Source organism: Monodon monoceros, unplaced genomic scaffold (genome assembly GCF_005190385.1).
Source record: "Monodon monoceros isolate NGI ecotype Baffin Bay Population unplaced genomic scaffold, NGI_Narwhal_1 Super_Scaffold_7, whole genome shotgun sequence".
NCBI classification, from domain to species: Eukaryota; Metazoa; Chordata; class Mammalia; order Artiodactyla; family Monodontidae; genus Monodon; species Monodon monoceros.
In genome coordinates, this window is record NW_021703784.1 from 45,760,038 (window position 1) to 45,787,482 (window position 27,445).

Sequence of the window (27,445 nt, forward strand, 5' to 3'; positions counted from 1 at the left end):
CCATCTGGGCCTGGGCTTTTGTTTGTTGGAAGATTTTTAATCACAGTTTCAATTTCAGTCTTGTGATTGGTCTGTTCATATTTTCTAAGTCTTCCTGATTCAGTCTTGGCATGTTGTGCATTTCTAAGAATTTGTCCATTTCTTCCAGGTTGTCCATTTTATTGGCATAGAGTTGCTTGCAGTAATTTCTCATGATCTTTTGTATTTCTGCAGTGTCAGTTGTTACTTCCCCTTTCTCATTTCTAATTGTATTGATTTGAGTCTTCTCCCTTTTTTTCTTGATGAGTCCGGGTAATGGTTTATCAATTTTGTTTATCTTCTCAAAGAACCAGCTTTTTATTTTATTGATCTTTGCTATCGTTTCCTTCATTTCTTTTTCATTTATTTCTGATCTGATTTTTATGATTTCTTTCCTTCTGCGAACTTTGGGGTTTTTTTGTTCTTTCTCTGATTGCTTTAGGTGCAAGGTTAGGTTGTTTATTCGAGATGTTTCCTGTTTCTTAAGGGAGGACTGTATTGCTATAAACTTCCCTCTTAGAACTGCTTTTGCTGCATCCCGTAGATTTTGGGTCGTTGTGTCTCCATTGTCATTTGTTCCTAGGTGTTTTTTAATTTCCTCTTTGATTTCCTCATTGATCACTCCGTTATTAAATAGTGTATTGTTTAGCCTCCATGTGTTTGTATTTTTTACAGATCTTTTCTTTTAATTGATATCTAGTCTCATAGCGTTGTGGTTGGAAAAGATACTTGATACAATTTCAATTTTCTTAAATTTACCAAGGCTTGATTTGTGACCCAAGATATGATCTATACTGCCGAATGTTCCATGAGCACTTGAGAAGAATGTGTATTCTGTTGTTTTTGGATGGAATGTCCTATAAATATCAATTAAGTCCATGTTGTTTAATGTATCATTTAAAGCTTGTGTTTCCTTATTTATTTTCATTTTGGATGATCTGTCCATTGGTGAAAGTGGGGTGTTAACGTCCCCTACTATGAATGTGTTACTATCAATTTCCCCTTTTATGGCTGTTAGTATTTGCCTTATGTATTGAGGTGCTCCTATGTTGGGTGCATAAATATTTACAATTGTTATATCTTCTTCTTGGATCGATCCCTTGATCATTATGTAGTGTCCTTCTTTGTCTCTTCTAGTAGTCTTTATTTTAAAGTCTATTTTGTATGATATGAGAATTGCTACTCCAGCTTTCTTTTGGTTTCCATTTGCATGAAATATCTTTTTCCATCCCCTTACTTTCAGTCTGTATGTGTCTCTAGGTCTGAAGTGGGTCTCTTGTAGACAGCAAATATATGGGTCTTGTTTTTGTATCCATTCAGCCAATCTGTGTCTTTTGGTGGGAGCATTTAGTCCATGTACATTTAAGGTAATTATCGATATGTATGTTCCTATTCCCATTTTCTTAAATGTTTTGGGTTCGTTATTGTAGGTCTTTTCCTTCTCTTGTGTTTCTTGCCTAGAGAAGTTCCTTTAGCATTTGTTGTAAAGCTGGTTTGGTGGTGCTGAACTCTCTCAGCTTTTGCTTGTCTGTAAAGGTTTTAATTTCTCCATCAAATCTGAATGAGATCCTTGCTGGGTAGAGTAATCTTGGTTGCAGGTTTTTCTCCTTCATCACTTTAAATATGTCCTGCCAGTCCCTTCTGGCTTGCAGAGTTTCTTCTGAAAGATCAGCTGTTAACCTTATGGGGATTCCCTTGTGTGTTATTTGTTGTTTTTCCCTTGCTGCTTTTAATATGTTTTCTTTGTATTTAATTTTCGACAGTTTGATTAATATGTGTCTTGGCGTGTTTCTCTTTGGATTTATCCCGTATGGGACTCTCTGTGCTTCCTGGACTTGATTAACTATTTCCTTTCCCATGTTAGGGAAGTTTTCTACTATAATCTCTTCAAATATTTTCTCAGTCCCTTTCTTTTTCTCTTCTTCTTCTGGAACCCCTATAATTCAAATGTTGGTGCGTTTAATGTTGTCCCAGAGTTCTCTGAGACTGTCCTCAGTTCTTTTCATTCTTTTTTCTTTATTCTGCTCTGTACTAGTTATTTCCACTATTTTATCTTCCAGGTCACTTATCTGTTCTTCTGCCTCAGTTATTCTGCTATTGATCCCATCTAGAGTATTTTTAATGTCATTTATTGTGTTGTTCATCGTCGTTTGTTTCATCTTTAGTTCTTCTAGGTCCTTGTTAAATGTTTCTTGCATTTTGTCTATTCTGTTTCCAAGATTCTGTATCATCTTTACTATCATTATTCTGAATTCTTTTTCAGGTAGACTGCCTATTTCCTCTTCATTTGTTAGGTCTGGTGGGTTTTTATCTAGCTCCTTCATCTGCTGTGTGTTTTTCAGTCTTCTCATTTTACTTATCTTACTGTGTTTGGGGTCTCCTTTTTGCAGGCTGCAGGTTTGTAGTTACCGTTGTTTTTGGTGTCTGTACCCAGTGGCTAAGGTTGATTCAGTGGGTTGTGTAGGCTTCCTGGTGGAGGGCACTAGTGCCTGTGTTCTGTTGGATGAGGCTGGATCTTGTCGTTCTGATGGGCTGGTCCACATCTGGTTGTGTGTTTTGGGGTGTCTGTGGCCTTATTATGATTTTAGGCAGCCTCTCTGCTAATACGTGGGGTTGTGTTCCTGTCTTGCTAGTTGTTTGGCATAGGATGTCCAGCACTGTAGCTTGCTGGTCGTTGAGTGAAGCTGCGTGCTGGTGTTGAGATGGAGATCTCTGGGAGATTTTCGCCGTTTGGTATTATGTGGAGCTGGGAGGTCTCTTGTGGACCTGTGTCCTGAAGTTGGCTCTCCCACCTCAGAGGCACTGCACTGACTCCTGGCTGCAGCACCAAGAGCCTTTCATCCACACGGCTCAGAATAAAAGGGAGAAAAAGTAGAAAGAAAGAAATAGGAGAAGTAGAAAGAAAGAAAGAAAGAAAGGAGGGAGGGAGGAAGGAAGGAAGGAAGGAGGGAAGAAAAAAAGAAAGAAAGAAGATAAAATGAAATAAAATATAGTAAGATAAAATATAATAAAGTTATTAAAATAAAAAATAATTATTAAGAGAAAAAAACAAAAAAACGGACAGATAGAACCCTAGGACAAATGGTGGAAGCAAAGCTATACAGACAAAATCTCACACAGAAGCATACACATACACACTCACAAAAAAGAGGAAAAGGGGAAAAAATAATAAATCTTGCTCTCCAAGTCCACCTCCTTAATTTGGGATGATTGGTTGTCTATTCGTGTATTCCACAGATGCAGGGTACATCAAGTTGCTTGTGGAGCTTTAATCCGCTGCTTCTGAGGCTGCTGGGAGAGATTTCCCTTTCTCTTCTTTGTTCTCACAGCTCCCAGGGGCTCAGCTTTGGGTTTGGCCCCACCTCTGCGTGTAGGTCGGTGGAGGGCGCGTCTGTTCTTCGCTCAGACAGGACAGGGTTAAAGGAGCTGCTGATTCTGGGGCTCTGGCTCACTCAGGCCGGGGGGAGGGAGGGGCACGGAGTGCGGTGCGACCCTGCGGCGGCAGACGCCAGCAGGACGTTGCAGCAGCCTGCGGCGTGCCGTGTGTTCTCCCGGGGAAGTTGTCCGTGGATCCCAGGACCCTGGCAGTGGCGGGCTGCACAGGCTCCCCGGAAGGGAGGTGTGGATAGTCACCTGTGTTCGCACACAGGCTTCTTGGTGAGCGCAGCAGCAGCCTTAGCGTCTCATGCCCGTCTCTGGGGTCCGCTCTTTCAGCCACAGTTCGCGCCGGTCTCTAGAGCTCATTTAAGCAGCGCTCTTAATCCCCTCTCCTCGCACACCAGGAAACAAAGAGGGAAGAAAAAGTCTCTTGCCTCTTTGGCAGGTCCAGACTTCTTCCCGGACTCCCTCCCGGCTAGCCGTGGTGCACTAACCCACTGCAGGCTGTGTTTACGCTGCCAACCCCAGTCCTCTCCCTGCGCTCTGACCTAAGCCCGAGCCTCAGCTCCCGGCCCCACCCGCCCTGGTGGGTGAGCAGACAAGCCTCGCGGGCTTGTGAGTGCTGGTTGGCACTAATCCTCTGTGGGAAATCTCTCCGCTTTGCCCTCTGCACCCCTGTTGCTGCGCTCTCCTTCGCGGCTCCGACGCTCCCCACCCTGCCACCTGCAGTCTCCGCCCGCGAAGGGGCTTCTAGTGTGTGGGAACCTTTCCTCCTTTACGGCTCCCTCCCACTGGTGCAAGTCCCGTCCCTATTCTTTTGTCTCTGTTTATTCTTTTTTCTTTTGCCCTACCCAGGTACGTGGGTAGTTTCTTGCCTTTTGGGAGGTCTGAGGTCTTCTGCCAGTGTTCAGTAGGTGTTCTGTAGGAGTTGTTCCACGTGTAGACGTATTTCTGATGTATCTGTGGGAAGGAAGGTGATCTCCGTGTCCTACTCTTCCGCCATATTCCCCCTCTCTCTATATAAGGTTGCTTTTTAAAAACTTTGTTATTGGTGACTACGGTTTATCTATTTATTCATTTTTATTTTTGTCTGCTTAATCAACATGAAAAAAATCATGTTTTTCTATCAGCTATTGAAAATTTTTTATCTTCAGCTTATTGAGTACTGCCCCTCCCACATTATTGCTATATGCTTTCTTGTACTTGTCTTAGACATGTGTTGGCCTTGATCATTCTAATCTTCATATCTCTTTTCTTTGTTCCTTTTTATCTCTTTATCTCTCTGTATTCCATTCTGGATAAGAATCTTATGTCTGTTTTTTTCCCCCCTCTTCATTAGTGCTTCTGTGAATGTTGTCTAATCAGTTTTCTGACCAAAGCCATTGAGTTCATTCAGTTAATTTTGATAATGCATATTCTTCATAATTAAATTTCTCTTTGATTCTTTTCCAAATTTTCCTATGTTTTTTTTCCCATATATATATATTTTTTCACAGTATGATAATATACTTAACATAATTTCTCACAGCAAGGATACACATGGTGCCTGACCATGCAAATATTCCTGGTAAATATTATCAAGTAGTCATACCTAGCAAAAGCCTATATTGATTGTGAATTCAAAGTTTATAAGTAGAATTGGACAAGATTACAAAGTTATTTTCATTGAACTCTTACGAATCCTAAAACCATCTTTTAAAAAAATCATTACTAAAATTCATGCTGAAATAATAAAATGATTCTACTAGGAAACTGTGTCCTTTAATGATAAGTATTTGAAAGAAGTCCTATGTTTTTCTTCATGCTGTCCTGTTTCTTCCTTATGGTTTTATAACTTCCGTTATCTTTTTAATCAATTTAAATTCTGTTATTTTAAAGTCTATCTCAGATTGTTCTCTTTTCTCAGGTTCCTGGGGTGCTCATCCTTCTGTTTGTTGTGTCTCCTATCTTTCATGGTGGATTATTTTCCTGTGTGTTTTGTGAATTTAGATTTTAAATGATAAGTTTTAAAATCTATGTTTATTTATACTATCCTGAATGTAAACATGAGGTTTCTGGAGCAGAGATCAAAGCTATTATTTCTTTTTTTTCTTATTTCTTTATTTCAGTGCTATTATCTCTTTTATCAGTAACTGCATTAGTTCTCCTTGCCCCACTTGTTTCCTCCTTCTAGGGTGAGGTGATGAGAGCCAAAGTCACTCTACATGTACTGAAGTCTGTACTGCAGGAGAGAAACTCTTTAGTTACAATTCTTCCAGTTTATATAGGATGGTTTAAATAGCTGTCACACTCCCTTCCAGAGAGAGGGTGAGAAACCCAATCTCTCTAATGTAAGTAAGAAGAAAAGAAAGAGAAAGGGAAGGTTTCTGGGTTCTTACCCTTTGGAATGTAAATACATGTCTGCAGAGAGAAGATAAGACTACTTACTGTCTCTGGGCTTACAATGCCTAGAATATCTCTATGTCTCATCCGCCATGAAAGCTAAACACATACTCCCAGGAAGGTAAATCTCTCAGAAGTTTTCTCAGTCATCATTTAACTTCTAAGAAGTGTTATCTAACTCAGCATCCAGTAAAATTTGCTCAGAAAGTCCTAACCATGTAGAAACATGAAAATACTCATTTCCTGGCAATAACATCTTCAGTGGAACTCTTTTTTTTCACTCCTATGGGAATCCCATGTGGCCTAGCTTATAAGAATTTTTATCCAAAATTGTTTTGCTTTTGCTTCTTCCAAGTACCCCAGGGATATCACTGGGCCAGGATATATATATATATATATATATATATATATATATATATATATTTTTTTTTTTTTAAGTTATTGGATTGGGGATTTCTGTTAATAAACAGGCAGTTTAATTCGGTTTCCATACCTTTGTAATTTCCCATCTGAGACACTTTACCTACCTTGTGGATATCTGGGGAGAAAATGTTCCAAGCAGAAGGAATAGTAAAGGCAAAACTTGCGAGTGTTAGAAGGACCGTGTGGCTGGAGGGTGGGTGAGTGACGGGCAAAATGGCAAGAATGAAGTTAGAGAGGTAGTGGGAAGGTAGCAGGAGCTTGTAGGGCTTTGGATTTTATGCCAACTGATTTGGGAAGCCACTGGATGGCTTGGAGCAGAGAAGGGGCATAATCTGACTTTTGATTTAAATGGGTCTCTTTCACCGTTGTGTTAAAATGGGTTATATAGATGGATAACTGGTAGGATTATCATGTTCAGTACTGATTCCCTTCAGCCTGTAAGAGAGAAGGTGACTTCCTTTAGAGCTCCGTGGAAACCAAATACTTAAGGCAATCAATCCTGGTAGAATGCTTTAGTGGCAAAAATAGGTCACTAGCCTGCCACATCATATAATAGCAGCTACAAGCCTTATACCCTAACTCCTACAGGAGAGGCTGCTGTCTCCTAACTGAAGAATGCCAATGTTGATGGAAGAGGGTTGAAGGCCAAGTTTCTGCCCTGACATGATTACTATATTTGGATCCCTCTGTGATCATACCAGGGTAGAGATTGGTGCCTTCCTAATTAGGTACCTTAAAAGTTCTACAACCCAATGGCTAGAGTTTGATGTCCAGTCCTGTTTGATTCGTGTTTGTTACCTCAGAATTCAATGGGCAAAGAGGAACTCATGCTAACGCACATGCTTGTTTCTTTTGCTATAAATTTCCTGAAGTAAAAGCTGTTCCAGGAGGCCTGGTGTTTGATTGTTTGCTCTTGTTTTCATGACAAAGACTCAAAGGGTGGGATAGGGGTGGAGTATGGGTAGGAGCAGGGAGAGCAATAAGGTAGTTATTGAAATTACTCAGGTGAGAGATGATGGCTTCTTTTACCAAGATGGTGGGGTAGAAGGTGGTAAGAAGCAGTCGTATTTGAGCTATATTTAGAAGGAAGAGCTGTTAGGATTTGCTGATGGAATGAAAGTGAGAGAAAAAGAAGAGTTATAATAATTTCATGGTTCTTGTTTTGCCCAGTTGGAGGAAACAAGTTTCCATTTATTGAGGTGGGAAGAGTATGCACACTCAATAAATGTATATTGAATGAAGTAATAAAGGGAAATGAATAGAAGATTGAAAAATGTGTATAAACATAAGATCCTGTACCAACAAGTAAAAGCTTAAAAAGAAGGCAGGGTCTATTTCGTTCACCACTGCATATCTAGCAATGAATATAGTACCTTGTATATAATGCAGTCTGTCTATATCTGTCTTTCTGTCTGTATCTCTGTCTCTGTGTATATATATGTATATGTATTTCGAATAAATGGATGAATGTAGGAATGAAGAGATGGATGGATGTGACTGACATGCTTTGCTCTTTAGGCGCTGCAGAAATGTCACAGCGAATACTGATTGTATTGTCTTGATACCAACATAAGTCCTTTTTTGGTTTGGGAGAGGCTTATGTTTTGTCCTTGTACTTGTGCGTATGGTCTTAGCACAACATTATAACTCAATGAGATTAATTTTTCGATATTCAGTACAGCAAATATTTTCTGTCCAGAGGAACTTTATTGAGCAAATACTGCAGAAAACTACAAATTATCACTCTGTTTTTGACTTCTTCTGATAATAATAATCCTTTACCCTTAAAAAAATTGCTTAACATTTAAGAGTACATTCACAATTGTATGAGACATGCAGGATGGGTGTTATTAATAGTTATTTTAGTTAATAGAGGTCTGAAATCAGAAGTATCTTGCTCTAGGTCACAGAACTAGTAAGCTATGATGCCATGATTTAAATTGAGTTTATTCAGCTAAACAATTCTGCCTCTTAACCAGCTGTGGCGGTGGTAGCGTCGGTATCTGAAACTAAATACTTTGTTTTGGGCACAAGAGAGCTATGACCAACCCAGGCAGGTGATATAGCAGAGGACAGAGGTGTGAATCCTGGCCTAAAATTTCTTTAGCAAGTTATTTTATTCACTTCTCTAAGACTCAGTTTATTCATCTGAAGAATGGGTACAAATCTACTTTCTCAAGGGTTTCTCTGAGAATTGAATAAGATAGTGTATTAAATACATAGTATAGTACTTGCCTTACAGTACGTACCAAGATAATAGTACCTGACATTATTATTATATGCTCAAGCCCTCTCCATTGTCACTCTCTGTCTCTAGTACCATCAGTACCAATATCTGGGGGTGATTTTTGTTTTCTTTTTTATTTGCTCCACACATACCTCATTTCTGTATCTTCCTTTTCTCTCTCCTTAACCTTTCATGGTATATTAATCTACTGTGAATCTTCTGCTGTTTTCTATTTCTATAGACATTATCTATTAATGACACTTCAGAATTCTGAGGGATGTTTAAGAAAAACACAGTATTGCCTAATTTTCTCCTGACTGAATTTTCATTTTTTACCAGTTTGCAGTTTTTTAAAAAATTAATTAATTAATTAATTAATCTGCACCGGGTCTTTAGTTGCGGCATGAGGGATCTAGTTCCCTGACCAGGGGTCGAACCTGTGACCCCTGCATTGGGAGCGCGGAGTCTTAACCGCTGGACCATCAGTGAAGTCCCCCAGTTTGCAGTTTTTATTGACTGATTAAATTATCAATAGTATGAGGCCCCTGAAACAAAGAATGTATCCAATCTTTGGTGTTCTATAGATCATCTAGATTGTTTTTTATTCTTAGCTCCAAAGTATGACCCACTCCAGTCCCAAATTCTGCATGTGGTGAATGATCTAACTGGGATATTTTCCCCGTCAACTTTGGCAATACTGTCCATATCCTTTCAGTTCAGTTCAGCAAACGTTTATTGAGCTCCTACTGTCAGTTAGCAATTGCATCATCTGCAAGTAGAGACCTCAATATTGTGCTTGAAGAAAAAAAAAAATTTCCCCTTCAAAACAAGAAGTCCAGAGGAAAACAAGCCAGAACTGATACAATGATTCCATTATTCCCTCAATTTCCCAGCTTCCTACCATCTTTCCAGTCCACTGTTCACAGCATGTGGCTTTTGTCTTCATGCCTGTCATCTCATGAAGCAAGATAGCTACTATTCCAGTGTCACATGCAAATTGCAGCCTAGAAGTATAAGAAATAAGGGGAAAAAATTGCCAGTATTAAATGAGGAAAACAAAATCTTGTGTCCATTGTTCAGAACTGAATCACAGTCACAAAGCTCCTCTAGCTGAAAGGCAGGAAAAAAAAAAAACAACCAGGAAAATGGATTTGGGATAGGTAACTGGCAGTATTTGTTACTTCCCTTTTCCACAGTCTAGTAAAGGAGAAAAACAGAAATTATTATGAAAAGATGTGGTAATATTGACAAATTGATAATAATAGTCGAAATGTAATATGATGGGAACACAAAAAGAGGAGGGGAGGGACTAACTTAACTCTCAGTTCAATCCACCAGCAGTTATTAAATGCTAGATTATACTCTTGGAGATGCAAAGAAGAGTAAAACATTTCTTCATTCTGGGGAGGGTATTAGTCTGCTAGGGCTGCCATAACAAAATACCAGAGACGGGGTGACTTAAATGACAGAAATTTAATTTCTTACAGTTCTAGAGACTGAAAGTTCAGGCTCAAGGTGCCAGCAGTGTTGGTGTCTGGTAAAAGCTCTCCTCTTGGGTTGCAGAGAGCTTACTTCTTGCTGTCTGCTCACATGAACTCTTTGTTCTCAAGGAGGGGGAGAGAAGAAATTCTTTGGTATCTCTTCTTATAAGGATACTTACAGTATCAGATAAGGGCTCCACCCTTGTGACCTCATTTAACCTTAATTACTTCCTTAGAAGCTGCATCTCTAAGTACAGTCCTACTGGGGGTTAGGGCTTCAACTTATGAATTTTGGGAGGACAGAGACATTCTGTCCAAAGCAGGGAGTTATCACATGCTAGACTGACATGTCCCCTCAGCAGTTTCCATCACCTTTCTGAGGCTGAGTATGGCTTGGAAAAGTGAAAATAGTAGAGATATTGGAGGTAAAAATCAGGGAATATTTTTCCTGGTCTAAGTAAACACAATAAAACCATTAAAAAATACCTGAGTCCCTCTCATCTCTGGCCTCCCTAGTTCCAGGTGCTCAAGGACTTTTCTCACTGTCATAGCATTGCTGTGTTATGGACTCTAAGCATGGCAGCACACTCAGATTTAAGTAGAATAGAGATCACCCAGGAAACTGCTAAACTATTTTTTGCCCAATGTCATGTTTTCTTTTCTTCTCTTTCCTTGTAGAAATAAGTTTTGTCACAATTGTCAATAAACCTGAAAGAAGAGAAAAATCTGCTTTTCATCTCAACTATATTCTCTTTTTCCTCTTCTGTTCATGTCAGCAAGCATCCTGAGACATTAAAATGGAGTACGTAATAAACTTGAGGCTGAAAAAGGAAACCAAGAGAAGAAAAATGACAGGAAGGGTGTTTTACATCAAATAGAGAGAAATGACCTTAATATATATCTATTCTACAGCCTTTCTGTCTTTTTTTTTTTTTTTTTGCGGTACGCTGGCCTCTCACCGCTGCGGCCTCTCCCGCTGCGGAGCAACAGGCTCCGGACGCGCAGGCCCAGTGGCCATGGCCCACGGGCGCAGCCACTCCGCGGCATGCAGCATCCTCCCAGACCGGGCCACGAACCCGTGTCCCCAGCATCGGCAGGTGGACTCCCAACCACTGCGCCACCAGGGAAGCCCGCCTTTCTGACTTTATATATGCTGAATTCCCTAGTGTATAAAACTTCTGTAGGAACACAAGTTCAACTCAAATAACTGCTGTTTCTATTTGAATAGTAAAGTTAAGGAATAGAAGCTGCTAAAAGAAAAATATATTTGTGGAGGTTCTTTGAAAAATTACCCTTCATTTTCTAGTGCAGGTCAACAAATAAGCACCACCAAAATTGAAATCAGAGTAAAAAAAAAAAAAAAAAAAGTGACCCAAACCCAAAACAAATGAAACTATACAATCCCAAATAAAAATTTACCACTAGCAACACCAACAACAAGCCTCACAAATAAATATAAATTACAAAACCCCCAATTATGTTCTTTGTTTTTAAAAGCAGGAACTTTCAGGACTCTCCATAAAGAGCTGGCAACTAGAACCTCTCTTCGTGATCCTGTGATGGAGAACAATTGTGAAGAAATTAGGGCAGAGACAAGACAGATTGATCAAAATATTGAAAAGTGAAGGCTGATTCTGTAAAATAAGAATATGGGGGCTTCCCTCGTGGCGCAGTGGTTGGGAGTCCGCCTGCCGATGCAGGGGACACGGGTTTGTGCCCCGGTCTGGGAGGATCCCATGTGCCGCGGAGCGTCTGGGCCCGTGAGTCATGGTCGCTGAGCCTGCGCATCTGGAGCCTGTGCTCCACAGCGGGAGAGGCCACAGCGGTGAGAGGCCTGCGTACCGCAAAAAAAAAAAAAAAAAAAAAAAAGAATATGGGTTATCCAACATGCAAAGGCCCAGAGTGAATTTGTATGGTATAAAAGGAATTATAACCAGGTGTTCTCAGTTTCTATTCAGAACTACATAAAAATCAACAAAATAAAAAAGTAAAATCTAAATGTATTAGGTGCTTACTATATAACTGATACTATACTATATACATATTATCTAGTTTAATCTTCACAATAACTCAGTGACAGATTTTTACTATTCTGATTTAATAAATGTGGATATTGAGGCTAAGAGAAGTTAAGAAGCTTGTAGGAAGTTACAAATAGTAGAAAATAGGAATCAGGATCAGGATCCGAAACATGCAAGAGTGATAGAAAGAGTATTGTAGTCAGAGTAGAAGATTTTTTTTTTAAGATTTAATTTTATTTATTTATTTTTGGCTGCGTTGGGTCTTTTGTTGCTGCGCGCGGCCTTTCTCTAGTAGCGGCAAGTGAGGGCTACTCTTCATCGCGGTGTGCGGGCTTCTCATTGTAGTGGCTTCTCTTGTTGCAGAGCACGGGCTCTAGGTGCACGGGCTTCAGTAGTTGCAGCACACAGGCTCAGTAGTTGTGACTCGTGGGCTGTAGAGAGCAGGCTCTAGAGAGCAGGCTCAGTATTTGTGGCACATGAGCTTAGTTGCTCCGCGGCATGTGGGATTTTTCTGGACCAGGGCTTGAACCTGTGTCCCCTTCTAACACATTAGAAGATGTTAAAGCTTCAAAGTTGGGGAAAGTTTGGTGTGTTTGTGTATTTGAAAGAAAGCTATTGTGGCTGATATTTAATAACAAGCCTGATGAAGTAGGCAAGGCTAGATAAATAAGACCTTTCTTTAATGCCAAGTGAAGAATTTTGTTTTTTTATCCTAAGGGCATTAAGAAGCCTTAAGCAGGAGAGTGACATGATCCAGTTTAATATTTTAAGATTACTCTGGCTGTAGTTGATTGGGTGAGTGAGTAGTGGTTACTGAGTGAGCAGTGAAATCAGGCATCTGTTGCAGTATTGTGAAGTAAGAGATGATGGTGACTTAGCCTGGTGATGGAGACAAAGAGAAGTGGATAGATTCAAGATACATATTTTCAGGTGGTATTTATGGGATTTGATAATGAGTTAGCTGTGGGTTAGTAGTGGAGAGGTTGAAGATGTTATCAAGGCTAATGTCTATACTTCTGGCAAGAGTAACTGGGTTGATGGATGTGTCATTTGCAGATATGGATTAGATTGGAAGATGAAGTGTGAGATGCCTGTGAGAGGTACAGGTAGAAGTGTCATGTAGGTAGTTGCATTTGTAGATTTGGAACCTAAAAGATAATTTGGGGTTGGTGATACGTATTTGGAAGCTGCTAATATAGAGATACTACTTAAAACAATGAAAGTGATTGAGATTTCCTAGGAAGAGAGTTTAGAGTGAGGAGAGGATTTGGAAAAAAATCTCTGAACAGCTCAAATATTTAGAAATATGGAGGAAAAGAAACAGGCAAAGGAGTCATAAAAAGAAAAACAAGGAGAGTAGGAAGGAAACAGAGGTTATGATGTTTTACAGGGGCGTTATATTATGGAAACCAAGAAAATAAGAGAAGAAAAGAGAATTCAACTCCTTTGAAAGCTTCTGAAAAGTCAGATAAGACTCATGGAAAACAGTAGACAAGTTAGACATTTGTGAAAGTATTTACAGTGTCATGATGGAAGTAAAAGCCAGGTTGGAATAGGTTGAAGAGTGAACTGAATTCTGTTACCAGCAAAATTGCAGATAAGGTGTCCTGATAAAACCTCTAATGTAAAATACCTACAAATACTAGGTAAAGTAGCAACAATAATTTTAAATGCACAAGTGAGCTCACAAGGAGGTAAGGGAAATCCCTGGAGGCCAAAAAAGAAAGGGAGTTAGAAATCAGAGTTGTAGGTGGTTGCTGATATCATGACTGTCCCTGAGGGCATTTGCTGATTTTGGTAAACTTTTAATGACCACAGCGGTGCAGGAGAAAAACCCCTACATTCGCATAGGTGGGAAAGTATCACCGAGAATACACATAAAGCTATGTCTTTTACTTTATGATTAATATGAGGATAGAGTTGAAAAAAATATATCTCCCAGTCAACTAAGGAAGATTACAAGGCAAGTTGTCTCCTGGCCTGGACTCTGAGAAGAAATTAATAGAAATATCAAGGCAATATAAGCCTTGAGAATTGGTAACTACTCATATCACTTTCAGGTTAGAATTTGTGTCATTTTTTTGTCCAAGCAATCTAGAGCTGAGAAGAAAAAAAAAAAATCTTGATGTAGTTCCAGTTTGATAGCACTCTTAGGTGATTGGCAGAAGCAAATGCATATCATCATTCACTGAATGCAGCTTCAGTCCAGGCTTGTCCCTCAGAAAATTTTCAATAAAAGATGAATTGAGAATCCAAACTACAAAATAACTGAGAAATAAGTTGCCATAAGTGAGACATAGCAGAAACTATTCCTAAGCTCTTCAGATAATGTTGAAAATGTTTAAATAAAGGACAGACTCTCCAAGAAAATGACAAATACAATAATAAAGATTCAGCAGGTTAGGAAATACAAAATAGAACTTCTAAAAGTAAAAATTATAATAATTGAAATAAAAAAGCAGATGACATAAGTGAAGATTAAGCTAAAGAAAATAAAAGATTAATGAAATAAAAAATGGAGTTGCAGAAATTATCACAAAGAGATAAAAAACATGAAAGAGTTTACGAGATGTAGAGGTTAGAAAGAGAAGGTCTGACATGTCTCACTGGAATTCCAGAAGAAAAGACTAGAAAAAATGTGGCAGAAGCACTTTGCGAGACCTGGATAAGAATATTCCAGAATTGATGGAACACCTAATTCACTGTTTCAGGAAGCACAGGAAATTCCAACCAAGAAAAATAAGTAGAAAAGAAGAAAGGATGTAAATTAAGGAGCCAAGAGTCCAATTCAGGAAGTTAGAAAAAGGACAGAATAAACTCAATAAATAAGAAAGAAGGAAATAATAAAGTGGAAAATATGTTGAAAAAGAAGGCAAACAGAATAAGATAAGATTAAACAAGATAAGATTAAAGTAAATCAGTTTCTGAGCTGTTAAATAACACAGAGAGGGAGGGAGCATGGAAGAAAGAGGAAGGGAGGGAGATAGGAAAGGGGAAGGAAAGCAAGCAAGCAAGAAAGAAGAGAGACAATTAAGAAATGAAAAATTCAAACTACTTTAAATGTGTAAGTGCTTGATAAGCTAAAAGGAAAGAAAGGAGCAAGGCTGTGTGTAAATGGTTCAAGTATAGATGCTAAGTGGATTTATGGTGTTATTTCCCTGAAAGCAATAAAGTTAAGATAGATTTGGAGTATTGTGTCCTCCAAACCGTTCCCTTATCTGAAGCTATTTGCCTGGGTCCTAAATAGAGGCTTCCTATCTGCATGGAAGTATTTAGATCCTCCAGGCAAGAGTGGGATATTTCATTCTTACTGATATAATTTCAAAAGCAGTCTCTGATCATCTATGATTTTAGAGTACAAAGTTTCTTGGTGAATAAGAAAGCAGTCCTCGGGGCTTCCCTGATGGCGCAGTGGTTGAGAATCTGCCTGCTAATGCAGGGGACACGAGTTCGAGCCCTGTCTGGGAGGATCCCACATGCCACGGAGCAACTAGGCCCGTGAGCCACAACTACTGAGCCTGCGCGTCTGGAGCCCATGCTCCGCAACAAGAGAGGACGCGATAGTGAGAGGCCCGCGCACCACGATGAAGAGTGGCCCCCACTTGCCAGAACTAGAGAAAGCCCTCACACAGAAACGAAGACCCAACACAGCAAAAATAAATTAATTAATTAATAAACTCCTACCAACAACATCTTAAGAAAAAAAAAAAAGAAAGCAGTCCTCATTCAAAGAAAGGAGTTGTTATGATCCTTTATAGCTGCAGCATTTTCTTGGGAGAAATATTTTTTCCTATTAACCTTACAGCAGGCTTTATCTGCTTCTCATTTCATTGAGGTGAATGACAGGGCAAATTTGTGGTGTCTGAATTATTATTATTATTTTTTACTTTCTCACCCCAAATCTGGTCTCAGAGCCTCTGCCCATCATCCAAAATTTCAAGGAGAATTGAGGAAATTCCAGAATATTGGATATAATGGTTTAAAAAAGAAAAGTTTCCACAAACTAGGAAGCTTTATGTTGTTCCGTATCAATATTCTAACTTATATGAGAAATTCATTGATATCTTTTTTATAGGTTTTTTAGATTGGTAGATCAGCAAAATTAGTCCTCATCTTTGTAATGTGCTTTCAAGTGTACAAATTGCTTTAATTTTGATTATCTCATTTGTTTCTCACTATGAACTTCTGAATTTTCATATTAGGAATTGAGGTTAAGAAAGGCTAAGTAATTGCTCAGGGTCATGTAGCAGATTTATGTCTCTAAAGTCTATGATTTGTCCACTGATCCATGCTGCCTTTAAGTTCAAACAATCCCTGGAACTATTTGACATTTGGGAAAGCATTTGCAAGGAGCAAGGTTGATATCAATTTGGGATATGATTGTTTTTGTTTCTCTATCTCAAAATTGTTCTTCTCCCCTCCTCATTTTTATTGTTATACAGCTCTAATTTCAGTTAAAGTTCCAAAGTGAAAATTCTCAAGCGTTCTCCAACCCTGGCTATTTAACCATGTTCATAATTGTGTTTGGGAAGTTTTAAGCTTCAAATTTTCACATGGGTGTTTAGAGTAATGAGTGAGGGGCCACAAATAAATAATGAATGTTACATTAGTTTTCTAGGGCTGCTGTAACAAATGTTACAGACTGGGTGGCTTTAACAACAGAAATTAATTTTCTCACAGTTCTGGAGGTTAGAAGTTCAAGATCCAGATGTCATTAGGGTTGATTTCTTCTGAACCTCTCTCCATGGCTTTCAGATGGCTGTCTTCTCTCTTTGTCTTCAGGTAGTATTTTCTCTGTGTGTATGTGTCCTAACCTCCTCTTTTTATAGGGACACGAGTCATATTGGATTAGCGCCCACCCTAATGACCTCATTTGACTTAAATACTTCTTTAAAGATCCTATTTCCAAAGGCAGAGTTTTAAGTACTGGGAGTTAGGACTTAAAAATAAGAATTTTGGGGGGACACAATTCAGTGCATAACAAGTATGTTGTTCATTATTATATTTCTGGAGTCTACCAAAGTTTCTAGAACTTAGTATTTGTTGAATGAAAAAACAGAAAATTAAATTATCAGGATGAAAAGTTTGAAGACTTAAAATGAGAACTGCAAGATTAGTTAGGCAACCAGTCAACTGGATGGCTGATTAGAACTTCTATATAGGGTTACCGGGGATATGAGGAGAAAAAGCATGAAGTAGCAGAATTTTGATTAATGTATGGTTGTAAAATTTCCAGTGTTATTTTTGAGGCAAGGACATAGTAAACTTAAGATTTGATAGCAGCCAGGATACTGTCAGTTAGAGGGACTCCTTCCCCCAGAAGGGTGGATAGTTTAAGATGATCTTCCAGCTTTTGGGATAACCATTTCTCACTTCAGCCACTCACTTTTGTATTCCTCCTAATCAGTGTGTAGTCAAAATTTGATCTGTTTTACTTAGCAAAGTCAGATTACCTGAAATAAAACAAAGGGCTAAATTTCTTATATGAATAATTAAATTTAGAAGCCAATTTAGTTATGCATAAAAGATTAAGTGGAACAGTTACTTGCTGAAAATTACACTACATTTTGACTTTTTATACAATCAGTGCACATTCTGTTGTGTCTTTCTTCTAAATAATGTAAAATTGCCATGATTCATTAGTATAAAAGGTTTTGTTAAAATGGCAGAATGTATTTCTTTTCTTTAATATGAAAAAGAGTTTTCTTAAAAGTTTTTAATTTAAAAATAAATTTATATTCTAAATTTAAAAAAGAATTTATTTATGGCAGTGAAAATACTCTATATGATACTGTAATGATGGGTATGTCATTATACATTTTTGTTTAAACCCATAGAATGTATAACACCAAGAGTAAACAGTAATATAAACTATGGACTTTGGGTGATTATGATATGTCAGTGTTGATCCTTTAGTTGTAAAAATGTACCACTCTGATGGGGGAATATTGATAATGGGGGGAAGCTATGTATGTGTGGGGGTAAGGGGTACATGGGAAATCCCTGTATCTTTCCTTCACACCCCCCAACTGGTACCACTGAGTAACATCTTTTCTAACATGGCTCCATCAGGACACAGTGGAAATAGCATAGACATTAGAGTTAGACTCATCTGGGTTCACACTCTGGTTTCATCATTTATACTCTATGATCTAGTTAAGTTTTTAAAGCCTTATGAGATTGTAAAATGTGAAAAATAATGTTGTGGCTTATAGAGTTGGAGTGAGGATTAAATAAGATGTTTATAAAGTGCCTAGAACATTTACCTAATCAATAGTATTTACTAAATAAATGGAAGCTATTATAACTGATTAGTCTTAACCAATTAACTTTTATGAGAATTTCAAAGCAGTATATATTTATTATAAGAATTGTTAATTTTTTAAAGACTCTGAGCAACATTTTGCAATCTCAAAAGTAAAATACAACTAATTTCTTTTAGAAATCTATAACAAAACAACTTCCTTCAAAGTTAACATTAAATGGCACTATTATTTCCTGTGCTAATTAATAGAGCTTATTTTGGATTTGATCTGTCAACATGATGTGGTAGATTGTACATTTTGTGGAGGCATGTTAACTGTCAGACTAGAAATGCCTAGTGAATTTAAAAGATCTTTAAATGTTCTCAAACATTTTGTCTTTAATGTGTCTCACTTTAAAGTAACTCTAAACACTATACCAACACTGTATTTTTCAAACAGATAAATTCAGAATATGATAGTTTGTAAGGTAAATTTTTTTCTTTTACTTAAGGGGTAAGGAATTCTTTAAAAACAAAGCCACAAGTTATATTGTAAGAAATGGGACATGTGTGGCTTTGGGCAAATTGTTTATTATCTCTGTGCTCATTTGTAGAATGGATATAGTGCACCCATTGCATACAATCTTTTAAGATACTGAATTCCTCAACAACATGCTATTTAAGATATACCAGGCACAGGGTTTGCTGGGGAAGTTTGTACAGATTGGTCTATCATCGTTTCGTACACATTTATACCCTGGACTTCTGTTGTTTTATCTGTTCTTTTCCTTTGTTTATTCTATTTTTGTCTTATTGTTTTAAATTCTGCCTCCTAATCTATTTTATTTTCTCATGAATATATTACTCTTTATATTATATTGTTATATTTATATTATATTCTTAATTTATAGCCTTTGAATTTCCTTCTCAATCTGCATTTTGGTTAATTTTCACTGTATATTTTTTATTTGTTTTCTTTTCTTTATTTTAATATTTTTATCTTTGGTAACTTTGTTTAAATTTTTATTTCATTGATTTTTTAACATCCTTATTCGAATATAATTGCTTTACAATGGTGTGTTAGTTTCTGCTTTATAACAAAGGAATCAGCTATACAGAAGGAGGGTCTGGCTTCCTATTCTGCCATCTTGCTGATGTCATCCTCCCTTTTCAGCCCTAGTTTTTGAAAAATATTTCTGCTAGGTACAGAATTCTAGGTAGACTTTTTTTAAATGTTAGTATTTTAAAGATTTTTCTGTGCTGTTTTCTGGCTAGCATTATTACCAGTGAGAAGTCTGCTATCATTCTTATTATTTCTCTAGGTATTTCTCTGGCTCCTATTAAGATTTTCTCTTCATTACTGCTTTTAGGCAATTTGATTGTGATGTGGTGTGGGAGTAGTTTTTCTCATATTTATTTTGCTTGGAGTTCATTGAGATTCTTGAATCTGGGGTTTTAAAAAATTTCAGCTATTTTGAGGTATAATTAATGTATACAATTGTAAGATATTTAAAGTGTACATCACAGTGATTTAATACACACATATACATTGTGAAAGGATTCCCCTCATCTATTTCATTAACACATCCGTCACTTCACATTTATCTTTTTGTGTTTGAGAACATTTAAGTTTTAGTCTCCTAGCAAGTTTCAATTATACAATACAGTGTTATCAACTAGAGTCACTATGGCTTTCATGAGATCCTCACACCTATTCATCTTATAGCTGAAATTTTGTTCTCTATTTCTTCACTCCCGGTCCCAGTGGCAGTTTAGAATTTTTGTCTGTTCTCTCCGCACTGGGTTGGGGTGTAGAGCCAACGTGGGTGGAGTGTTTTTGAGCTCATTAAAAACTTGTTATTAGTTTAGTGCAATCCTGTGACACTCCTGAATGCAAGCCCCATTGGCTTTCAGAGCCAGGCAGTCTGGGTGCAGATTGCCTGGCTCTCTCTCAGGTGGCAGCTGCTAAAGCTGGTGTGTCAGATGTGTGTACAAGGTCCTTCCAGACAGATAACTGTGACTCAGAGCAGACCAAAAGGAGAGGGTATGGGAGGTGTCCACAGTCTTCCCTAGTGTTTGGAGAGGATTGCAGTTAGCCTCTAGATGCATGCTAAATTAGAAGCCTGACCTCAGGCAGCATCTTTCAAAGTATGCAAAGAGACCCCTCTTAGGGAAAGACTGGGAGATGGGGGTTTGTGCTTGCTTACTCTGTGCTGAGCCCTGGGGGTATAGCCAGTTTAAGAATTGCTTTTTTGTTTGCTACTGTCTGTGGGACTAGTGAATGGGAGCCTATTGGTTATCAGAGCCAGGAGATCTGGGGACCCACCCCTTGTGAAGCAGCTGCAAAAGCTGAGGTACAGATGAGTATATTAGCTCCTTCCAGGGAGATACTGGTGACTTGGAGCAGCCTGAAGAGAGAAGGTGGAAAGGTGTGTTCTGGCTTCCCTGGTCTCTGGGGAGGATTGCAGTTAGCCCCTCGATGCAAGTTAAATTAGAATTCTGACCTTCAGCAGCATTTCTTAAAGTGTGCAAAAATAGACCCCATTCAGGGAAGACTGGAAGACTGAGTGGCATTTTTTGCCTGCTCCCTCTGCACTGAGCCCTGAGGATAGCTACAGCCAGTGCTCCTACAAATGGGTCTCATGGAGTTGTTGCAAGCCTACTGGCTTTCAGAGCTGGGTGTTTTGAGGGGCCACTCCTCAGATGGAAGTCAAATGTTGGGGTACTGGTGTTGAGTCCAAACCTTTCCCTTCGCTCGTCAGGGAGAAACTGGGATTGTCTTTTTTTTCCTCCAACATCTTTATTGGAGTATAATTGCTGTATAATGGTGCGTTAACTTCTGCTGTATAACGAAGTGAATCAGCCATACATATAAACATATCCCCATAGCCCCTCTCTCTTGTGTCTCCCTCCCACCCTCCCTTTCCCATCCCTCTAGGTGGTCACAAGGCACCGAGCTGATCTCCCTGTGCTATGCAGCTGCTTCCCACCAGCCATCCATTCTGCATTTGGCAGTGTATGTCCATGCCACTCTTTCACCTGGTCCCAGCCCACCCCTCCCCCTCCCCGTGTCCTCAAGTCCACTCTCCACATCTGCACCTTTATTCCTGTCCTGCCCCTAGGTTCTTCAGAACCATTTTATTTTATTTTTTTAAAAATTCCATATATATGTGTTAGCATACTGTATTTGTTTTTCTCTTTCTGACTTATTTCACTCTGTATGACAGACTCTAGGTCCATCCACCTCACTACAAATAACTCAATTTCATTTCTTTTTTTAAAATTTTTTAAACATCTTTATTGGGGTATAATTGCTTTACAATGGTGTGTTAGTTTCTGCTTTATAACAAAGTGAATCAGTTATACATATACATATGTTCCCATATCCCTTCCCTCCTGCGTCTCCCTCCCTCCCACCCTCCCCATCCCACCCCTCCTGGCGGTCACAAAGCACAGAGCAGATATCCCTGTGCCTTGCGGCTGCTTTCCACTATCTACCCTACGTTTGTTAGTGTGTATATGTCCATGACTCTCTCTTGCCCTGTCACAGCTCACCCTTCCCCCTCCCCATATCCTCAAGTCCGTTCTCCAGTAGGTCTGTGTCTTTATTCCTGTCTTACCCCTAGGTTCTTCATGACATTTTTTTTTTCTTCTTAAATTCCATATATATGTGTTAGCATACGGTATTTGTCTTTTTCTTTCTGACTTACTTCACTCTGTATGACAGACTCTAGGTCTATCCACCTCATTACAAATAGCTCAATTTTGTTTCTTCTTATGGCTAATAGTCCATTGTATATGTGTGCCACATCTTCTTTATCCATTCATCTGTCGATGGACACTTAGGTTGCTTCCATGTCATGGCTATTGTAAATAGTGCTGCAATGAACATTGTGGTACATGACTCTTTTTGAATTATGGTTTTCTCGGGGTATATAACCAGTAGTGGGATTGGTGGGTCATATGGTAGTTCTATTTTTAGTTTTTTAAGGAACCTCCATACTCTTCTCCATAGTGGCTGTATCAATTTACATTCCCACCAACAGTGCAAGAGGGTTCCCTTTTCTTCACACCCTCTCCAGCATTTATTGTTTCTAGATTTTTTGATGATGGCCATTCTGACTTGTGTGAGGTGATACCTCATTGTGGTTTTGATTTGCTTTTCTCTAATGATTAGTGATGTTGAGCATCCTTTCATGTGTTTGTTGGCCATCTGTATATCTTCTTTGGAGAAGTGTCTACTTAGGTCTTCTGCCCATTTTTGGATTGGGTTGTTTGCATTTTTAATATTGAGCTACATGAGCAGCTTGTATATTTGGGAGATTAATCCTTTGCCAGTTGCTTGCTTTGCAAATATTTTCTCCCATTCTGAGGGTTGTCTTTTCATCTTGTTTGTGGCTTCCTTTGCTGTGCAAAAGGTTTTAAGTTTCATTAGGTCCCATTTGTTTATTTTTGATTTTATTTCCATTTCTCTAGGAGGTGGGTTAAAAAGGATCTTGCTGTGATTTAATCATAGAGTGTTCTGCCCATGTTTTCCTCTAAGAGTTCCATAGTGTCTGGCCTTACATTTAGGTCTTTAATCCATTTTGAGGTTTTTTTTTGTGTATGGTGTTAGGAAGTGTTCTAATTTCTTTTACATGTAGCTGTCCAGTTTTCTCAGCACCAGTTAATGAAGAGGCTGTCTTTTCTCCATTGAATATTCTTGCCTCCTATATCAAAGATAAGGTGACCATATGTGCGTGGGTTATATCTCTGGGCTTTCTATCCTGTTCCAATCATGTATATTTCTGTTTTTGTGCCAGTACCAAAGTGTCTTGATTACTGTAGCTTTATAGTATAGTCTGAAGTCAGGGAGCCTGATTCCTCCAGCTCCGTTTTGCTTTCTCAAGATTGCTTTGGCTATTCAGGGTCTTTTTTGTTTCCATACAAATTGTGAAAATTTTTCTTCTAGTTCTGTGAAAAATGCCATTGGTAGTTTGCTAGGGATTGCATTGAATCTGTAAATTGCTTTGGGTAGTATAGTCATTTTCACAATGTTGATTCTTCCAATCCAAGAAGATTGTATATTTCTCCATCTGTTTGTGTCATCTTTGATTTCTTTCATCAGTGTCTTATGGTTTTCTGAGTACAGGTCTTTACCTCCTTAGGTGGGTTTATTCCTAGGTATTTTATTCTTTTTGTTGCAGTGGTAAACGGGAGTGTTTCCTTTATTTCTCTTTAAGAGTTTTCATCATTAGTGTATAAGAATGCCATAGATTTCTGTTCATTAATTTTGTATCCTGCTACTTTACCAAATTTTTTGATTAGCTCTAGTAGTTTTCTGGTTCCATCTTTAGGATTCTCTATGTATAGTATCATGTCATCTGCAAACAGTGACAGTTTTACTTCTTTTCTGATTTGGATTCCTTTTATTTCTTTTTTCTTCTCTGATTGCTGTGGCTAAAACTTCCAAAACTATGTTGAATAATAGTGGGAAGAGTGGGCAACCTTGTCTTTTTCCTGATCTTAGTGGAAATGGTTTCAGTTTTTCACCATTGAGAATGATGTTGGCCGTGGGTTTGTCATATATGGCCTTTATTATGTTAAGGTAAGTTCCCTCTATGCCTATTTTCTGGAGGGTTTTTATCATAAATGGGTGTTGAATTTTGTCAAAAGCTGTTTCTGCATCTATTAGGATGATCATATGATTTTTATCCTTCAGTTTGTTAATATAGTTTATCACATTGATTGATTTGCATATGTTGAAGAATCCTTGCATTCCTAGGATAAACCTCACTTGACCAGCACTTATGATCCTTTAAGTGTGCTGTTGGATTGTGTTTGCTAGTATTTTGTTGAGGATTTTTGCATTTATGTTCATCAGTGATATTGGTCTGTAGTTTTCTTTCTTTGTGACATCTTTGTCTGGTTTTGGTATCAGGGTGATGGTGACCTCGTAGAGTGAGCTTTGGTGTAGTCCTCCCTCTGCAATATTTTGGAGAGTTTGAGAGGATAGGTGTTAGCTCTTCTCTAAGTGTTTGATAGAATTCACCTGTGAAGCCATCTGGTGCTAGGCTTTTGTTTGCTGGAAGATTTTTAATCACAGTTTCAATTTCAGTGCTTGTGATTGGTCTGTTTATATTTTCTGTTTCTTCTTGGTTCTTTCTCAGAAGGTTGTGGTTTTCTAAGAATTTGTCCATTTCTTCCAGATTATCCGTTTTATTGGTGTATAGTTGCTTGTGGTACTCTCTCATGATCCTTTCTTTGTATTTCTGCAGTGTCAGTTTTTACTTCTCCTTTTTCATTTCTGATTCTATTGATTTGAGTCTTTTCCCTTTTTTTCTTGATGAGTCTGGCTAATGGTTTATCAGTTTTGTTTATCTTCTCAAAGAACAAGCTATTAGTTTTATTGATATTTGCTATCGTTTCCTTCATTTATTTTTCATTTATTTCTGATCTGATGTTTATGATTTCTTTTCTTCTTCTAACTTTGTTTTTTTGTTGTTGTTCTTCTTCTTTCTCTAGTTGCTTTAGGTGTAAGGTTAGGTTGTTTATTTGAGATGTTTCTTGTTTCTTGAAGTACGGTTGTATTGCTATAAACTTCCCTCTTAGAACTGCTTTTGCTGCATCCCATAGATTTTGCGTCATTGTGTTTTCATTGTCATTTGTTTCTAGGTATTTTTTGATTTCCTTTTTGATATCTTCAGTGGTCTTTTGGTAATCTAGTAGTGATTGTTTAGCCTCCTTTTTATTTTTTACAGTTTTTTATCTGTAACTGATTATCTAGTCTCATAGCATTAAGGTTGGAAAAGATACTTGATATGATTTCCATTTCCTTAAATTTACCTAGGCTTGATTTGTGACCCAAGCTATGACCTATCCTGGAGAATGTGCCATGAGCACTTGAGAAGAAAGTGTATTCTGTTGTCTTTGGATGGAATGTCCTATAGATATCAATTAAGTCCATTGTGTCTAATGTGTCATTTAAAGCTTGTGTTTCCTTATTTATTTTCATTTTGGATGATCTGTCCGTTGGTGAAAGTGGGATGTTAAAGTCACCTATATGATTGTGTTACTGTCGATTTCCCCTTGTATGGCTGTTAGCATTTGCCTTATGTATTGAGGTGCTCCTATGTCAGGTGCATAAATATTTACAATTGTCTCTCTTCTTGGATTGATCCGTGATCATTATGTACTGTCTTTTGTCTCTTGTAATAGTCTTTATTTTAAAGTGTATTTTGTCTGATATGAATATTGCTACTGCAGCTTTCTTTTGATTTCCATTTGCATGGAATATCTTTTTCCATCCCCTCACTTTCAGTCTTTATGTGTCCCTAGGTCTGAAGTGGTCTCTTGTAGACAGCATATATATGGGTCTTGTTTTTGTATCCATTCATCCAGTCTATGTATTTTGGCATCTAATCCATTTACATTTAGGGTAATTATCAAAATGTATACTCCTATTACCATTTTCTTAATTGTTTTGGGTTTGTTATTGTAGGTTTTTTCCTTCTCTTGTGTTTTCTGCCTAGAGAAGTTCCTTTAGCATTTGCTGTAAAAGCTGGTTTGGTGGTGCTGAATTCTCTTAGCTTTTGCTTGTCTGTAAAGGTTTTAATTTCTCTGTTAAATGTGAATGAGATCCTTGCTGGGTACAGTAATCTTGGTTGTAGGTTTTTTCCCTTTCATCACTTTAAATATGTCCTGCCAGTCCCTTCTGGCTTGCAGATTTTCTGCTGAAAGTTTAGCTGTTAAGCTTATGGGAATTGCCTTGTATGTTATTTGTTGCTTTTCCCTTGCTGCTTTTAATATTTTTTTCTTTGTATTTAATTTTTGATAGTTTGATTAATTTGTGTCTTGACATGTTTCTGCCTGGGTGTATCCTGTATGTGACTCTCTGCACTTCCTGGTGTTAATTGACTATTTCCTTTCCCATATTAGGGAAGTTTTCACCTATAATCTCTTCAAATATTTTCTTAGTCCCTTTATTTTTCTCTTGTTCTTCTGGGACCCCTATAATTTGAATGTTAGTGTGTTTAATGTTGTCCTGGGGATCTCTGAGACTGTCCTCAATTCTTTTCATTCTGTTTTCTTTATTCCGGCTCTGTGGTAGTTATTTCCGCTATTTTATCTTCCAGGTCATTTATCCGTTTTTCTGCCTCAGTTATACTGCTATTGAGTCCTTCTAGAGAATTTTAAATTTCATTTATTGTGTTGTTTATCATTGTTTGTTTGTTCTTTAGTTCTTCTAGGTACTTGTTAAACGTTTCTTGTATTTTCTCCATTCTATTTCCAAGATTTTGGATCACCTTTACTATCATCACTCTGAACTCTTTGTCAGGTAGACTGCCTATTTCCTCTTCATTTGGTGGGTTTTTACCTTGCTCCTTCATCTGCTGTATCTTTCTCTGTCTTCTTATCTTGCTTAACTTCTGTGATTGGGGTCTTCTTTTTGCAGGCTGCAGGTTTGTCATTCCTGTTATTTTTGGTGTCTATCCCCAGTGGCTAAGGTTGGTTCAGTGGGTTGTGTAGGCTTACTGGTGGAGGGGACTCATGCCTGTGTTCTGGTGGATGAGGCTGGATGTTGTGTTTCTGGTGGGCAGGACTGCGTCTGGTGGTGTGTTTTGGTGTGTCTGTGACCTTATTATGATTTTAGGCAGCCTCTCTGCTAATGGGTGGGGTTTTGTTCCTGTCTTGCTAGTTGTTTGACATAAGGTGTCCAGCACTGTAGCTTGCTGGTCTTTGAGTGGAGCTAGCTCTTAGTGTTGAGGTGGAGATCTCTGGGACAGCTTTTGCTGCTTGATATTACGTGTAGCTGGGAGGGCTGTGGTGGACCAATGTGCTGAACTCGGCTCTCACACCTCAGAGACACAGGCCTGACACCCGGCTGTATCACCAAGACCCTGTTAGCCACATGGCTCAGAAGAAAAGGGAGAAAAATAAATAAATAAATAAATAAATAAAATGAAAAGAAATAAAGTTTTTGAAATAAAAATTAAGAAATTATTAAAAATAAAAAATTAAGAAGTAATAAAATAAAGAAAAAACAAAGAAAGAAAGAAGAGAGCCACCAAACCAAAAAACAAATACACTGATGATAAGAAGTGCTAAAAACTATACTAAAAACGAACAACAACAACAAAAAATGGACAGACAGAACCCTAGGACAAATGGTAAAAGCAGAGCTATACAGACAAAATCACACAGAGAAGCATACACATACACACTCACAAAAGGAAAAAGGAAAAAATATATATATCTATATATAAAAAAAAGAGAGCAACCAGATCAATAA

The 27,445-nt window shown here is 38.1% G+C and overlaps 1 protein-coding gene across 1 annotated transcript in view; it reads left to right on the forward strand.

The window, feature by feature from the left end:
* The window catches only part of DLG2 (discs large MAGUK scaffold protein 2), a 2,046,181-nt gene that overhangs the window by 98,490 nt on the left and 1,920,246 nt on the right, over positions 1-27,445 (forward strand). The window lies entirely within an intron of this gene.